This window comes from Pollicipes pollicipes, unplaced genomic scaffold (assembly GCF_011947565.3).
Source record: "Pollicipes pollicipes isolate AB1234 unplaced genomic scaffold, Ppol_2.1 Scaffold_4295;HRSCAF=5057_pilon_pilon_pilon, whole genome shotgun sequence".
NCBI classification, from domain to species: domain Eukaryota; kingdom Metazoa; phylum Arthropoda; class Thecostraca; order Pollicipedomorpha; family Pollicipedidae; genus Pollicipes; species Pollicipes pollicipes.
The window spans coordinates 4174406-4191032 of NW_023596461.1; the positions used below are offsets into that span (position 1 = coordinate 4174406).

Below are 16627 nucleotides of genomic sequence, written 5' to 3' on the forward strand. Positions count from 1 at the left end.
CCGGGCATTGTCAGACTCATGTCAGTTGAGGTTGCCGCGCGTCTCGTCCAGCAGAAGCGCTGTTATGCAAGCAAATCTGTGTCACCGACCGTTACCGTTTCGTTACTTAGGAGCTGGCTGAATACTCGCCCTGATTCGCCACTTTTCCTAGTGCGGACTGATGAGGGGCGTCCTTTTGCCGTTTCCAAGCTAAGATAGAGCCCAGCGGAAGAAACCGGCGGATTGGTCTCAACGAGAATTCGCGATTGGTAATAAGTTTTTTGCTGCTAGGTTTATAGCCTCGCTTTGCCAGGTCAAAGATGAAATATTCCTGAAAATCCTACCGTTTCAGCTTTGCATGCTGATATATATGATATGCTGAAACCATGCCCCGTGGTGACGTGGAATTTAATAGGTGTGTGTCGTGTTTAATTTTCAATTGAGCAAACATTCGTGGTGTAAGGCTCCGTGAACAGCATCGGCCCGGCGCGTACGGCCGCAAAATCGCCGGTTGCCGTCCGCCGCGCGGGCGGTCCGTGGATGGCCTTGCGGAGCTCCTCAAAAACTTTCGCTTCTCAGAAGCCAGAAATGCAAGGGACGCGTTTTCGTTGTCATATCACGCGCAATGGGTAACGCGGAGGCTACCGAAGACTTGACGCCATTTTAGGACATGCCGGGGGGGTATTGTCAGTAGGCTTAAGGAGGGGGGGGGGGGTTGTGTTGACCCCCCATCACGATGAGAGTTACAAATGAAATATTAGAACATCTGACAACGTCGGCAACAAAATGTTTCTGTCTGGGGTCCAATGGGAGTGGGTGAGGACCGAAAAAAGAAAACTCGAAACTTTGAACCCACCTGAGACGCCATCTGAACCCACCTAACCCACCCGAGGAGACGCCGCTGGCACCAGGCACCAATGCCCCGTCCGCACGGTATTGCAACTGGCACCAGCAGTTGCGCTGTACCAGCGGGGCGGAGCTCTGTATTCCCTGCTGTCGAGCGGCGATGGCGGCTGGGCGGACTGCGGCGCAGACGGCGAGGTCCGTCGCTCAGCTCCAGTGGGGTCCGTCGCTGGCACCTCCACGGAGGGGCGCACACCTGGCACCGTCCCTCGCCGCTGCTCGACTCGGCTCGAGCTGGAACAGCGGCCGACAGACAAGGGTCTCGGGCACTCCGCCGACGCGCACCCGTGATCGACGTCTCCAGTCGGGGAGTGCCTGTGCCTCCAGCAGCCGGTACCTCCAGCAGGAGAGTGCCAGGCGCAGATCTGTCACCATCATCTGACGACGGCGTACGCTGGACTCGTACCTGTGACACGCATGCCCAGCCGGCGAGCCCCGAAAGAGATCTGTATACGACGTCTCTGACCAGAGAGCGTCACGTAGGCCCAGTCACAGGTCGCCAGGCACAGGATCCCGGAGCGGTGTGGGCCAGAGACGTGTGTGTGTGTGAACGGAGACGGGCCGGGGTATGAGCTGTTCACTCGCTGATCTACAGCGTGCAGGCGCGGTGTGTTCCTGCCCGGACCCGAGTGTGTCGGCTCGAAATCCTGCACTCCGCCAGCGGCAGCTGTAGACCGTCTCCGGCCGTGTCTGACCAGGACGGCAGAGCGGCACTCCAGCTTCGTCTCCCAGGCAACGGCACAATAAGATGGCGCTGAAGGTCCCGACGAGGCGAGAGGGGTTGGGCCGGGAGGCGGCAACTGCTCGGACTCGTCCTGGGAGTGCGACTGAGCCGGTCCCAAGGACGAGCCGGGTTTAGCCCAATCCCGCGGAGCTGAGTCGGACGTGTCGACGGAGGGGACGGAGATGTCAGCCGCGTCGGCCGTGGATATTTGTCGTTAAGCTGTCGCCAGGTCGGCGGCCCGTCGCTCTGTACGGCGAAGCGGGGGGGAGGAGATGGGGTGAGAGGGGGGGGGGGGCAACGGCGCCCTGAGCCGCGGCCGTCGTCTCAGCCCCGAGAGCGAGCGTCACTGATGGCCGTGGGCGTGGGAGAGGGGACGGCGGAGCCAAGAGCACAGCCAGTCCTTAAAAAGGGGGGGGGGGTAGGGGGCATTGGGGTGAGGAAGGGCTGGCTACTGGTCAAGGGGCTTCCTAAAGGAATCGGATATGGCTCCTTTGACTTTTAAGAAGCCCAAGCTGTTTCGTTATCTTTATTTTTTTCCTTTTTAACCGAAGCCGAAGCGACAAGTCACCTTGGCGCGACGCATTTAGACGTGCGTATTTAGACGTCACTAAGATGACAAAGCCAGGCATTAAAAGGCTGCACCGAAAAAAGCTCTGGTCCTATTTGCTTTGTAATGGTTTACTGAGCTCTTTTGCGGCAATGCTCAAAACCGCTCTATTTAGCTATTTCACCAGTCGATTCCAAAAAAGGATGGACGTCCTCATAAAAGATGTGTTTGTTATGTTAATATAACCTGCTGACCAGTGTTAACCAATTCATTTCCCTTATCTTTCACGGGCAGGGGCCTCGTAGAAAGAACACTATGGGACACATTACCTCCCTAATGCAGTGGCCGAAGGGTATCTCCATCCCAGGCCGGGATACCCAGCGGCTGTCATTCTAACAACAGGGCGGACCATGACTCCTGATCGATCCGGAGGCCCTCAGGGCGATGCATCATGCATCGGCTCCTTCCCGGACGTGGGAGGCCCTCTGATCGGAGTGGCTGGTCCCATATAGACGAAGGGGCCCTCATTGGCGCAGAGCTATTCCTTACCAGCGCAGGGGGGCCAATGAAACAGGCCGTGGTCTCCAGTTCGGCTCATCGGACCACGGGTTGAAATGAAGTGGAGCCCATCCCCCCCCCCTTCATATGGTACTGGGTACCTGGCTCACACAGGGCCCTTCCATTATCTTATTTGGACTCCTTTGCTATAAGTTTTCAGGCCTAATGTTAGTTCAGAGGACCCCGTCCAACGCAAAAGGCCCTATTAACATCCGGGGTCCCATCCCTGGCCCTGTTGGACAAATGTGCCCCTAGCCCACCCGAGACCTCTTGCCACCACATGATCCTTGTTAGGTGCTGTGGGCTCCGGACCCACACTTGGGCTGTCACTATTTCAGGAGTCCGACCAATGAAATTGTCGGGCTCAGCTTCGCCCCCCCCCCCCCCATGTGAAATGGAACCCCATGAATTAGACCGACGAGGGGCCGGCTGTTCGGTGTTGGTGGTCTTTGACCGAAATGGATATCCGCGTTTGTATGCAAATGCTCTGCCATGTAGCATTTATTCTGTATCATTTAAACGCATCGATTGTGCTCTCCCACGGTCGCTACTGCCGGGAATTTTATGAAGGGGGGGGGGGGAACAGCACGACTGTTCCAAATCGCAGAAAGCGTTTAACTTCGCAACTGGGGCGATCCTCGGATGACGGTAAGTTTGACTATTTGTCGAATGTTCCACGACGTTTTAATTGGCTTAGTGCCCAAAAGTGCATTGATTTATTCGATCCATGCCTCTTACACGTAGTATTGACCAGCGAGGAGGCAGAGATTTTCCCTTCCTAGCTCTCCTACAATCACCACGCCACGTACAATCATCAACCAAACGCCGCACGCAATACGCGTCGGCGTGGTCAATTATCTCTCTCTCGCCCCAAGAACAATAACCAGGAACAATCATGTAAAGTAAGCATATGCATACCCAGTGACACACATGTGCAACTAGCGTGTTATCAGTAACGACATTGTGGACTTCGCGTACAGTGCATTAATTATCCCAGTGGACCCGCGACCGGCCCATGAGGCCCTCAGTCTGATATGTGAGGGCCCGGCCATGCGGAACGGTGTCCCTTAACACAGCCTCCGGCTAGTCCTTGCGGCCCTCCAAAGGGGCTCTGTATCGTCTTTCCCAAGAGGGAAGCGGCACGATGCCCCTCTACTCCTCCCCTGCCTGCGCCCCCGGGCGGAGCGCTGATCCGCCACTGCCGTCTCGGTCGCCGGGTAGCCTCGCTGGTGCCGGGGAGGGGATGGGCAGGGGTTCGTTAAAGCCCTGATCCGCCGCCGTCGGCGCCTGGGAGAGTTGCTGGTCGCGGCGTGGCGGAGGGGGGGGGGGGGGGGAGGGAGGGTCGAACCCTGATCCCCGGCCATCGTCTCCGCCGCCCGGCAGCGTCGCTGGTGGCGGCGCTCCGGTGATTGGCGTGGCGCCCAGCGTGGCCGGGGCACGTTCCGTCGATCGGTCGACGGAACGAGAACTGACGGGCGGTAAGCGGCAGGCCAGACTGACGGCCGGTAAGGGGCAGACCAGACTGACGGCCGGTAAGCGGCAGACCAGAATGACAGCCCGTACACGGCAGACCAGACTGACGGCCGGTAAGCAGCAGACCACACTGACGGCCGGTAAGCGGCAGACCAGACTGATGACCGGCAAGCAGCAGGCAGGCGCGCCACCCTGAAGAAAATAGAGCCGATGAAGCGGCCGGGACCGCGCCGGCTGCGGAAAATTGGGACCGCCTGTCCGACCGGGGACGGGCGTGGCGAGATTGACGTTGTATAATCAAATGAAATATGATGGGAAAAGGTTTGACAAACCGGGACAGAAACGAAATGTGACAATTTTGGGGAGCTCATGGTCCTTCATTTGTGCGCGTGGGCTCCTTTTAATAAAACAGCTGAAACTTTTTGATTGGATGGAGTTCTGGGGTCAGGGCTCATGCTAAGCCGAGCTTGTTGCACGATCCTTAAACCCACCGCCCAATCGTGACATTCAAGTTCAACGGCAGAATTCTGTGGCGGAAGTTTAACGTGCAATAGTAATTGACGCGCGCCGACCCATGGGAGGCAGGAGCTCTAACCAATTCAGGCACGTGGCCAGCAAACCGATACTGGGTTCTGAGCAATTACGGTATGGAAACCGCGTTCGGCAGTTGAATCTTATACTGAGTACATACACTTCCATCCCTGATCATTCATAGCATTCGCATCGCAAGCATGTCTGTGAATAATTCAGAGATTTGATCTTTTAAATTTCCGCTGTGATTCGTCTCTGCCTTCAGTGGGCTCCAGCGGGTGATGAAACAGGTCGTCCGGTGCGGCGCCTCAGCCAGAGGAAACTGCAAGCCGGGAGCACTCGGTGCGCCCGTATTGCCATCGGACGATTCATTCGAATATGGTATTGGACGGAAAGGTCCCCTGAAAAGCCACGCGGCTCTTCACTCAGGGTGGCGGTCCCGCCTGAATTCTCGTCTTCCGTGTTGCGCCATTTGTAAGCCGAAGCAGCATGGGGCTCTTCCGATCGGTGCAGGCACAATTTCACTGTCATTGCTGTGACATTGCTGGTCGTTGGCATCTTGGCAATCATCTATTTTGATGATGGTTCACTGTCAGTCAACATAGGGCCCTAGACCGTGTGGCTCTCAGCCACGATGACTCATGTAATCGGGTGCAATCCCGGTGTGCCTGTGAATTGTTTGGCTTGTAATGACCGAAGTGCGTTGGGGCCACTAGCCCGATCCTCAAGCTGGTCACGATTTTAAGCGAGAACGGCATGAGGTGTGAGTTGTCAGGTATGTGGTTCGGTGCCAATTTTGACTTTTATATTTCGTCTAGAATAAAAAACATGGTCACCTGATGAGCCTGGCAACACGAAGGCCGCCTCGGGTTACGCGTTGGGGATATTCATGTTTTTTTTATCTTCGGCAGGACAACCACTGCAACACGTTGTCGTTTGTACAAGATCATTTCTCCATTCGTTCCATAGATCAAGCGCTTCAACCGGGGCAGGGGGGGGGGGAGGGGGGGGGGGGGGTTCGGCAATTCCTTCAGAGGTATACGTGAGTCCCACGGGAATTGCGACGTGAGATTTTGTTTGAGTCATGAGATAATCATCTAGGTAGAGCTGGGTGCCGTCTGGAAGATGATGTTGCCGGACGTACTGGCATGCATCATATTCACTGGGCTGACAATGTATGCTGCAGTGGCCAAAAACAGGGCAGAGTTTTTACTGACTTGGGCTCAGGCAAGAGGGCGTAGATGGCATTCAGGCAAGAGGGCGCTTCGAAATACCGGAAGTTTAATTTTGTGATTCGATTCGTGTTCCCTGAGCCCAATCACTGCGTAGAAAACTTCGCTGGACCTGAGAATACCTATCCATATCTTACTTCAATGTTGTTATCTTGTTTGGCTCGGGGGATTACTTTCCGATCCAGTCTCAGTGGGAAATGGAGCTGAAAAGGTTGGTAAATAGTGATTTAAAAGCTTCGGAGATACAACCGTCCCATTTCAATGACATCTCTCCAGCATGTGTATGAAGCGGTGTGCCGCGTGAATACGTGATGGCACCAGGAAATTTGGTGAAAATAATTATCCGAGGAATATCAGATGCAAGCATGCATTTTCCTATGTATTTTCTGCCCGCACGGAATGTGCTAACAATGTTTTGGCCACTTGAAACCTCACTTGTGCTTCCCACTCCTAGTTGTATCAGACTAACTATGCGTCCGGTCTGGTCCGAAATAACAGTTGTATCGAGATAACAATGGACTCCTGGTTACCACTATGAAAATTAATTCAAGTTCAGTTTGCATTGTTTCTTTCCAGCTTGTATGTGACGTAATGTTTGCAATTCACCAATTGGCCAAACTCTTGTTAAATGTTTACATCAGGAACTCAGCTGTCGACCCTATAGCCGTGACCCTCAATGTCAAACTCCATTCAAAACGGCGAGGAACTTGAGAACGCTCAAGCTCTTTTGCGTAAATGCACAAAACTAACATCAAAAGAGGCGGCTGTCCAACTGCAAAGTAAAGAAGGTTTCTCCTTAATCGCCTTTGACCTTCGAGGTCAAACTCAAAGGTAAACGAAAGCGACCAACCGAACGCCATATCTTACTGGTATTTGGAGCCAAAATACTCATCGCTAGACAGGCTGTGTTCTAAGGTTAGCAACGTTTTAGTCATGACAGCAGTTGACCTTTAAGATATGATCTGAGCTCAAAAGGGGATACGCTGTCAAATAAAGGAGCTGGGTAGAACGCAAACATGCTAGTTGCTTTTGCTAAGAACAGCGTCACATGACGGCTACTATAGACAGGGGCGGATGCAGGGTTTCGCAACAGGACGGGAAGGTAAGCACAGCTTAACATTGGTAGTGAAAAATATCTTACCGCGCTGCAGACACGTGAGATATCGCTACGAAGTGTATCGGTATTGCATGTTTTAAATATAATTCATGTAAATTTCCAACCGCCTTTTTATTGTTGGCATTCATTGGTCACAGGCATATGAGGTTATGGAACAATTTTTGAGGAATGTCCTGTTGAATTTCTTCGCTTGAATGCGTCCAGGAGTACATTGTACATCGGTACCTTGCTTGCCGACCAAATAGCCGTTAACCTTAAAGGCCAACCTCTTCGCTGTTCAGGGTGATGCTTTTACTCTTCTCTCATTTTTGACGCCATTTCTCATAGAGCATCACCTTACATTCGGCCACAACAGAGCCTTGGACGATGACGACAGGTTTTGTTAACAAAGTCGTACATCGACATCAAGACGTGACATATAGCAGTTGTCAAGTGGAACATGCCTCCCGCAACAGCAAAATGCCTGCAGGTGTCGGCTGTTGTGCTTGCTCGTGCCGAATGTCGACGGATCGGTGGGGTTCTGCTGGCAGCGTTCGACAGACCTCGGCTGAACTGTCGCACGGTGCGCTAATGTGCCGTCTATTCACTGCAAACATGCCGCGCAATCGTCCGCAACGCGAGGAGTTTTCAGGTTTGGTCCTGTGCAAATGATCAAACTTTAGTGGTGGGTGGACCATCTGAATGTGTTTTAATTTCTTGGAAGTATTTCCGCACTCGATTGGTTCACCGCACGACTCAAGCATTTCCAATGGTCACATTAAACCCACACCGGTGTGTGCACAGCGGGGGGAAGAAATATCACTTTTTGACGTCTCTGCCGCAAGGAGGTAGTCTTCCGCACAATCTTTTATGTTTAGGAGTAAGTAATAGATCATTCATATGATGCTATTTTGATCTTGGTTTGTGTTCGTTTGCTCAAAAGGCTAAGAAAGGACTATAGATAGACATTTATCTTGGGAGAGAGAGAGAGAGAGAGAGAGAGAGAGAGAGAGAGAGAGAGAGAGAGAAGAGAGAGAGAGAGAGAGAGAGAGAGAGAGAGAGAGAGAGAGAGGAGAGAGAGAGAGGAGAGAGAGAGAAGAGAAGAGAGAGAGAGAGAAGAGAGAAGAGAGAGAGAGAGAGAGAGAGAGAGAGAGAGAGAGAGAGAGGTATTCCCTTAAAGCACCTTTGCTTACATTTGGAGGGAATCTAAGCGGCGCACGAACATTTTCCTTTCAAACACATTCGATTGCATTCATCGAGAATCTGAAAAGCACGTTACAATTTCTCCTCAGACACCTTTGCCAGCAGCAATCGACATTCTGAACGCCATGCTGGCCGATGAACCTACTGAGGTGTGGGAGGTAAGCATAGCTTTCAGACAGGCTCAATTTATCTTTTGTCGGCAAGCGCAATGCCTTCAAGATCATAACAGTTTACGTGAAAGGAAAACAGTGCGGTTGGGCCGTTCATGCTATATGGATGTGAAAGTTGGCGATGCGTTTATCTCCCAACTTCTCTGAAGCTGCTATTTCAAGTGCAGCTGTTAATAGCCTCTCGTAAGATGTTAGCTAAGGATGCAGTCTGGGTCCCGCAGAAACGGCGCCACTGGTCAAGGTGTGCCCAAAAGGTTGCCGTGAACAAATAAAGACGTGCCCAGGTGGTGCGTGAGGAAGCTAGGTGCCGTACCAGTTGCATTGTCCGCGCTTATGATGTGGAGTAAGACGGTTAGATTCTTGCACAAAATCGTGAATTTAACTGAATTCAGCACACTAAGACGGTTTTGAGAGCTTTGCCATGGCCGCTTTTTCTTTCCCAAACATCGAACTTGGTATTTCACGCGCTGGAGAATATTCTAATGCCTGAAAAGTTGAAATCGGCCGGTATTTTTTTGGTGTCATTGAGTTTCCCGTCTCGTTTTCCGAGCCTAAATTTGACCTCAAAAAGTGTTCCTAAGTTTTGAGAGCTTTTTGACGGGTGCCTGGTCTTGCGCTGGTGAACATTGTGATTCTTCAAAAATTGAAATTAGCCGGTAGTTTTTAGTGATGTACAATGCCCCGTTCTTTGAGCCTGACTTTGATCCTGAAATGTGACCTTGAGTGATCAGAACTTTTGACAGACGCTAGTTCATACGATTGCGAATACCCTGATGTTTGAAAAGTTAAAACCGGCTGGTGTTTTGGGTAATATGAAGTTGCTGTCTTTTGAGCGTGAATTTGACCTTAAAATGTGACCCTGAGAGGTCAGAAGTTCTTGACAAACGTTAGCTCTTTTGTGTCAAATGTGCTGATGCTTGAAAGTCGAAACCGGATGGTAATTTTTCGGTGATATGGAGTTCCCGTCGCTTTACTTTGTTTCTTGTCTTGATGGTCACGTAATGTTGTAAAATAAAAGTATTTTTCGATGCTATCGTGCCACATTTTACCATTTGACGGGTTTTCAGCAAAATGGGAACTCTCCGCTGAATAAATCGCCAACTTCGCGGACATCCTTGAGACCTACTTTAGAGCTCTTAGGCCGCCCAGGGAATAAATTAACCGCCCAGGCACCTCTGCGTGTTGCTCGTGAGATGTTTTAGCTGCTGAGGGTCCTTCTGGTTATTAAGGCTTTCTCTGGCCATTTAGAGGCCGCTGAGCAGTGTGCTCCCTCTGACTGCTCAGGGGCTGCTCCACTGGCCGCCCAGGGCTCACTTCATTACCAATGGGCACTTTGATCGCCCAGGGGCACTTCTAGGCATGCAGATGTTCGTACAGATATTAGGAGCCCATTGGCCACTCAATAGCCCGCTTGGTCACCACTTGCATCCTGACAAACTCCTGGCCACTTGGGGTCTTGCTGCCTGTCCATGTACTTTGTGAACGCTAATGGGCCTCTTCCCACCCCTACCCCGCAAGAGCACTTCAGGATGGACGTAGGTTCCTCTGACCTCTCAGGACGTCGCATTAATCACTCAAGATCCATCTCTGCTCGGGGACACTTTTTTCTGGCCGTACACGGGTCCTTTCAGCTCCTCAGAGGTAATGTGCCTAATGAGGGATAATTTGTGCCATTAACTACTGAAGTGCTTTCTGGTCAGCGAGAAACCCCTCTTGATTACCAGAGGCCCACGCGCGCTCAGGGTCCCTGTGGGCGTTTACATCCCTCTACATTCGCACCACCTTCTAGATATTGGTTGTATTTTTATTTACGTGGACCCATTGTGCCGCTCACAGGCTCTCTGGTTGCCTAATGGTTTCTCACTTCCTTTCAGAAACTGAGACAATTAATGCATGACCCTGCTGGGATGTAAAAGGAAAGGGGGCTTCCTACGGAGCTACAAAGAGTCGCCATGTGCCTTTTGGTCCGATTTGCCGTGACTACAATTCGTCGCTGCGACAGAGCTGAGACCCTGGATTAGCCGGGAGAATCTGGATTCAGGCAGATGGAGACTGTTATGAACTTCATTGCAAAGCATAATGATGCCCATCGACGATCCGATTCTAGTTTAAATAGTTTGGTAAAATTTTGCGTTGAAAACGGGGCTGCTAGTATTCCCCCTCATGCTTAAATTTCCGTGCAACTTAGGTGCGTAAAATGATTGGTAAAGAAAGACGTCCAGGCGGGCAGTGCGTACAAATGTTCAGGCACAAATTGTTGTGCGTCTTTCTCTGAGTGAAACTGGCACACGTCTCGGGCTAGCGTTTGAACAGCAGCGCTCGCTGAAGTTAAAAGTGTAAAGGCGCGCCTTCGTATCTTAAAAAAGGATAATGAACAGGATGGCGGGCTTGGGCGTGAAGCAAGATGATGGTGTCGGCCGGGATCGGTGATGGTTCGGTTGGGTCAGAGTTGTGCGACCACGTGCCTGCTCATTGCTCAACGACGACAGCTGCTCACCCGCAGGCCCGAAAAGACCGACAGCTGCTCACCGGCACGCCGCAAAATGGCGACAGCTGCTCACCCGCACGCCCCTAAACGGCGACAGCTGCTCACCCGCACGCCCCAAAAAGGCGACAGCTGCTCACTCGCACGCCCCAAAGTGGCGACAGCTGCTCACTCGCACGCCCCAAAACGGCGACAGCTGCTCACCCGCACGCCCCAAAACGGCGACAGCTGCTCACCCGCACGCCCCAAAACGGCGACAGCTGCTCACCCGCACGCCCCAAAACGGCGACAGCCGATCGCCCGCACGTCGAACAAGTCTACCTCTGACCTGGGCAGGCGGAAGCATTACACAAACATATGCGCTATTGGAAGGGTGAGGAGAGGGAGGGAGGGAGTGTGGGTGGGTGCGGGGGGAGAGAAAAAGGGGAGGATAGGACGAGGAAAACAAGTGACCTACCTTAAGAGCCACATTTCCATTCCATGAATGCTGCGGATCTCCTGGACTGCCAAGCCACGAGCTGGGTTTCAAGTGAACATAGACAGCATGCCCAGGAAACAACCTTTAGAATATCTTTTCCGGGCAGGGGGCCGCCTGGAAGTCACCTTGCACCTTATAGCATGGCATCCGCGCGCATCGTATCGCGTCGGCAACACGGAACGCGCCGTACTGCGTCGGCAATGCGGAACACAGAACGCGTCATATTGCGTCGGCGCCGGCCGACCCCGCGCGCCCCCACTTTCCACTCGGCACCGCCTTAATGAGAGAAAACAGGCGCCCGCCGCTCGGCGCCGCGGCGAGTCACGCCGAGCGGCTGGACGACACGTCTGCCTCGACGCCGGGCCGTCGCTCGCGACGATGAGCCTGACCGGCGGCTGGCCGACACGTCTGCCTCGACGCTGGGCCGTCGCTCGCGGCGACGAGTCTGGGCGGTGGCTGGCCGACTGCTCCGGGGCCGACCTGCACCGAGCTGGAGCTCAGGCACTTCGCTTGGCCCGCAACTGGAGTGCTGAGACCTGGGTCCTTGGTGGAGGTCGTGAGCAGGCCGATGGTTCATCTTGGGCGGGCGGGTACCCGGGACGGCTGGGGGAAGAAATGGTGGTGAGCGGTAAACATAAATATGTGGGAGGGAGTGATAAACCCAAATATGCCATTGATCTTAAGTGCTGCCAAGTTTGCTTGAAATGTCGAAGTTAGTTATCGGTTGTTTTACCAATAAGTGAACAATATTTGAGCGGCTCTAACCTTAGCACAGCTGCAGCGCGTTAATTAAACTTGGCAGCACTTCAAATCAAGTTTATATCTAGGGATCACTCCATGTCATTTCGTCGTCAAGCCTTACACCCAGTGCTCAGCAGAGAAGCTGGCATTGTCGGTTCAAAGTTATGAAATCGGTAGTATGAAGCGTCTGCGTTTTATTATGACGTTTTCATTACTTCACACAAATGCGTCGCATGAAATTCACACCAACGAACGCATGAACATGACATCAAACAAGTTTTTGCATCATGCTTTCCACGGTGGCATGCATAGGTGTTTGATTCCGTGCTGTGGTGCTGGTCTCCCGAAAACGCGGTGTTGCAAGCTGTTACGAAATTGTGTTATTAACACCTGGAGTGTGACTGACACGTCAGGTGGTCCCGAAAGTTCCAATATTTTTGTATGAGTGTTCGCCACAGGCTTGTCAGACACCAAACCAGGCCAGACCGGGCTCATGGACACTGAACGCAGACCCTCAAAATTTCAAACTTACAGTTCATTATTGTTTTGAACAAGGCGTATAGTCAAAATATCATTACATCTTTGTCCCCCTTCTCATATATTATTGCTTATTTGACGTGGGATAAAGTTAACAGCACTGTGTTACGATGCTCATTTCTTCCAAGCTGTTGAGAGCATGTTCTGTCTCAGGGCTGTTTCATCGTATTTTTTAATCACTTTGTTCGGTTATGGCCGTGAGCCGTATTTGAAACGTTGAAACGTATTCTGATAATACATGCAAACGACAGTTTGGTAATTTCACTCAACTATTACCTCCTCGCGTATCTAGGTCAGCTATTTTCGGTACAGTTAGTCATAAAGGCAAAACATTAGGAACATAAGACCTTACTTACTTACGTCAAGTACATACATGCTATGACCGAGCCTACTCGATAACGCCACAAATTGCAATCACACATCACAAACCAGGAAGTGTGGGAGACTGAAACAGTTTTCTGACCACTTGCTGACATCGCAAAGGGGTCCAGACTTCACCCGTGCAAACTATTGTCAGCACCACTCATGTTCGGAATATTGCCTTTCTTTCACGCGGCAGTTTTTTATTTGAATTTTTAATTTACTTGGTTCACTCATGGCCATGCACACCGTCTTGAAACTTGGATTATTTTCATGACATATCAATATATGCTTAGCACCATCGCGAAGCCAGTACGCACACCACGCAGTGCATGCTGGAGGTCCGCTGTTTCCAGCACAATAACTCGATTACGCACAAGGGTGTCATCCGCGCTGGCATGACGTCCGTATCGCACACGTCGTCTCGATGGGGAGCTCCCCAGCGTCCGCAGGCCGCGAGCGTGACCCCAACAACGGGATCGATGTTAATCTCATCCGACGGCCGTCCGACCGAGGAACAGACAGGACCTGGCCGGCCGTCTCTCGGTGACGTATGGGCCTCCTGGCGCGTTTCCTGCCCGGCCCGAGCTTCGTCTATTCCCTAACGCAGTGCCTTTTTCGGCCGACGTCGCGTCGCGGCCGCGATCCAGGTGCCGGCAGTGATTGCCGCGGGTGTTGTGTCCCCGCGCGGCGTCCATGTCCGGCCGTCATGTGTTTTGCGGCGGTGTCTGCTTACGTCTTGAGCGCGTTCTCACATAATGTTTATTTATATGTTTATTGATTATTTATATGTTTATTGATGATTTATATTACTTATATGTTTATTGATTATTTATACGTTTATTTATTATATCATATTATTATATGTTAATGCTTATTTATTCATAATGTTTATTCACAGGCATGGCAGGGTGTCACACGATGCCTGTTCACAGATGTAGTTTGTTCCCGCTTGACGTCTGTTCACTAACAAGGCATCGCTCAGATGCCGCTCAGTGCGGCAAGGTACCTGTTTTTTTGGATCAAAAAGGACTCCGAAGATCATGGACTTCACGATAAGGATGGAGGCCTGGGCAAATGGTCACACTCCACTACCCTGGCTTCCAGAGGGCTCCGATAATTTAATACGCCTGTTGAGATTGACATCTGTTGTGAGATACTGGAATGACTAAGCGATTGAAGAGCAGTCGGAAATAACACATATTATCAGTGGAGAGGCAGCAACACTCGCATGCCAACTGAATCTTTACAGAACAGCAGATAAATCTGCGTGACAAATAACAAAAAACAATAAAATACAAGGGTTAGCCTGTAATATGTGGGTGTAAGCAGTGTACATGATTCATTGGTATAGCATTGCTTTAGAAATGGGTGATAATATTTCATTTCGGTTTAAGCCAAGAGCCCTGGCAAAACCCTTGTCATATCAGGTTATAGAAAATGGCAGGGTAATTTCTTCGGTTATATTCCTCGGTCATTTTTCCTTTAAGCCGAAGGTTTCCATTTACACTGTGATATCAAAGGCGAGTATCATGCAGTAATGCTTTCATTCTTGCTTTGTGTTTATCCACGGTGTTACGGCCGGGGACAAAACCCAAAACTGGCAGTATTTGTTGTATTCAGGATTGGTTCTAGTTTGATTTTTTACAATTCCAAAGCCCTGCGCGCTCTTCAAAGAATACAACTGTCAATCATCTTAGGCGGGATGTAAGGGTTGGCTTAATCAATAATTTTGTGCCTCAAAACACCTGCCGATTGAAATGAAAATCTTATGGCGGGGCGTGATTACGTCATTATCTAAATTCATGGCAATTCGGATATCATATATTTTTAGCATACTTTAAGTGAGTGTGTGGTAAGCTAGTCTACTGTTAGAGCAAAATTGCGAAAAAAATTAATTTTCCACCTTATTGCTGTAATAGATAAATTGTCAAATCTACCGAACATCAGTCTCACATTAGCTATGTCAGGATTTATTGTCGAGTTTTAGGATACTGGCATCAACCAGTGTCCAATAGAAAGTGTCAATCAGGCGTCACACGGCAGGAACTGCATGTTTATGGCCGGAGTGCTCGGGTCACCAGTCCTGTGCTCTCACGGCTGCGGGGTGCCGGGAACTGTGGAGGGCTCCCGTACTGGGCGTGTCCCACGGTGACAGGCAGTCACCGACAGGCGCACAATAACTGGCCGGTGCCTGCACGAGCCTTGTGAAGGGCTCACCTGTCTGGAGGCCAACGCGACGCGCCGTCGCGCCGAGCGCACGCCACAGCGGTCTGCGAGGTGATTGTTTTATAAATTGACGCGGTGACGCGCGGCAGCGAGTCATCGGCCGGCTCGGCGCGCGGCCAGCTGCGAGGGCCGCTCGCGCCGCGCGCGGCACGGGGCTTGGCTGGTGCGATGTGGAGAGCAGCAGCTTCATCTGGGATTGGCGCATCGCTGGCGTCCAAGCTTTGAATTGAATAGGCGTCCCCGACGGCAATACAGATCATCCGAATCCCAAAACATGCGCTTCGAGTACAACCAAAGAGACGTGCATTTGGTAAATTCGCAAGCCACTCCCCTCTGACTGCCCGATTTGAGGCAGACTGGATTCTTGAACGCATAGTGAGATGCAGCCATTTGTTAATGGTTTGTGAGTCACTGCTAGGCCGTTACTTGGAAATGCATGGCTGGCTTGTGACAGAATTTGATTTAAAAAGTAAGTTTTATTTTTGCTTCCCATTTTCCCTTTGCGCTGCAACGTTTCTGCAAAACTTTGCTTACACTGAAGTGCTGTGGCAATCGAGCATCAAGTGATATTTTTCCCACCATGACATAAATTTCTACAGCATCACGACCAAGGCGGTCACGAAATATACGCAGATTTTCATTGTTCGACATTTGTTGGACTCAGAATTGCAAAATCACTTTTTTACTATCCTAAGAAAAAGAAACTAAGAAAGTTTTGGTAACTCAAACCCCTCAAACCCGCTACTTGCGTTTGTGTAAAACTTAGTCTGAAGCTCTCAGGCGTGCCATTACCGGACGCACGGCGTATCACACGCGTTCAGACACACCCTGGATCATGCTGTGTCACGGGCCTGATTTCAAGAACAGCAGGAATCCTGCCAACCTTATCCTGTCCTTCAGTGCCTTGCCACTCTCCAAATGGCTCCACATTTTGAGAAATGGAATCTCTGGCTGCGGGCCACCAAGCTACAAACGATGTAATGCGAAGCGAGCCATATCGGCTGCCACATCTGTCATCTCAACGAAGACAGGCGTGCACAGCCGAGGCGAGGGATCTGGAGCACATCCAATACGCTCGGTATGTAGATCGAGTGAGAACTAATGGTACATTTTAAGATGCGTAGTGGAGCGTTTTTAACAAAGGTTCAAAGTAACTTCCCAGTGACGATGGCGACGTAACCCATCTTCCGATTGACCACAGCGACTTGTTTTTGGGGACGGGTGTCGAACGGGGGAAGCAGCATACGTCTCCCTCCGTTGAGACGGCACATCTGCTGAAGACAGGGGGACGGCTGGGGTGCCTTCGATGGCGTCACATCAAAGGTCGCGTCAGCAGATCGGTTGCGACAGCGGATCTAATGACGACAGAGACGTCCAGCGG

The 16627-nt window shown here is 51.3% G+C and overlaps 1 protein-coding gene across 2 annotated transcripts in view; it reads left to right on the forward strand.

The window, feature by feature from the left end:
- The window catches only part of LOC119096346 (adenylate cyclase type 5), a 184609-nt gene that overhangs the window by 60436 nt on the left and 107546 nt on the right, over positions 1 to 16627 (forward strand). The window lies entirely within an intron of this gene.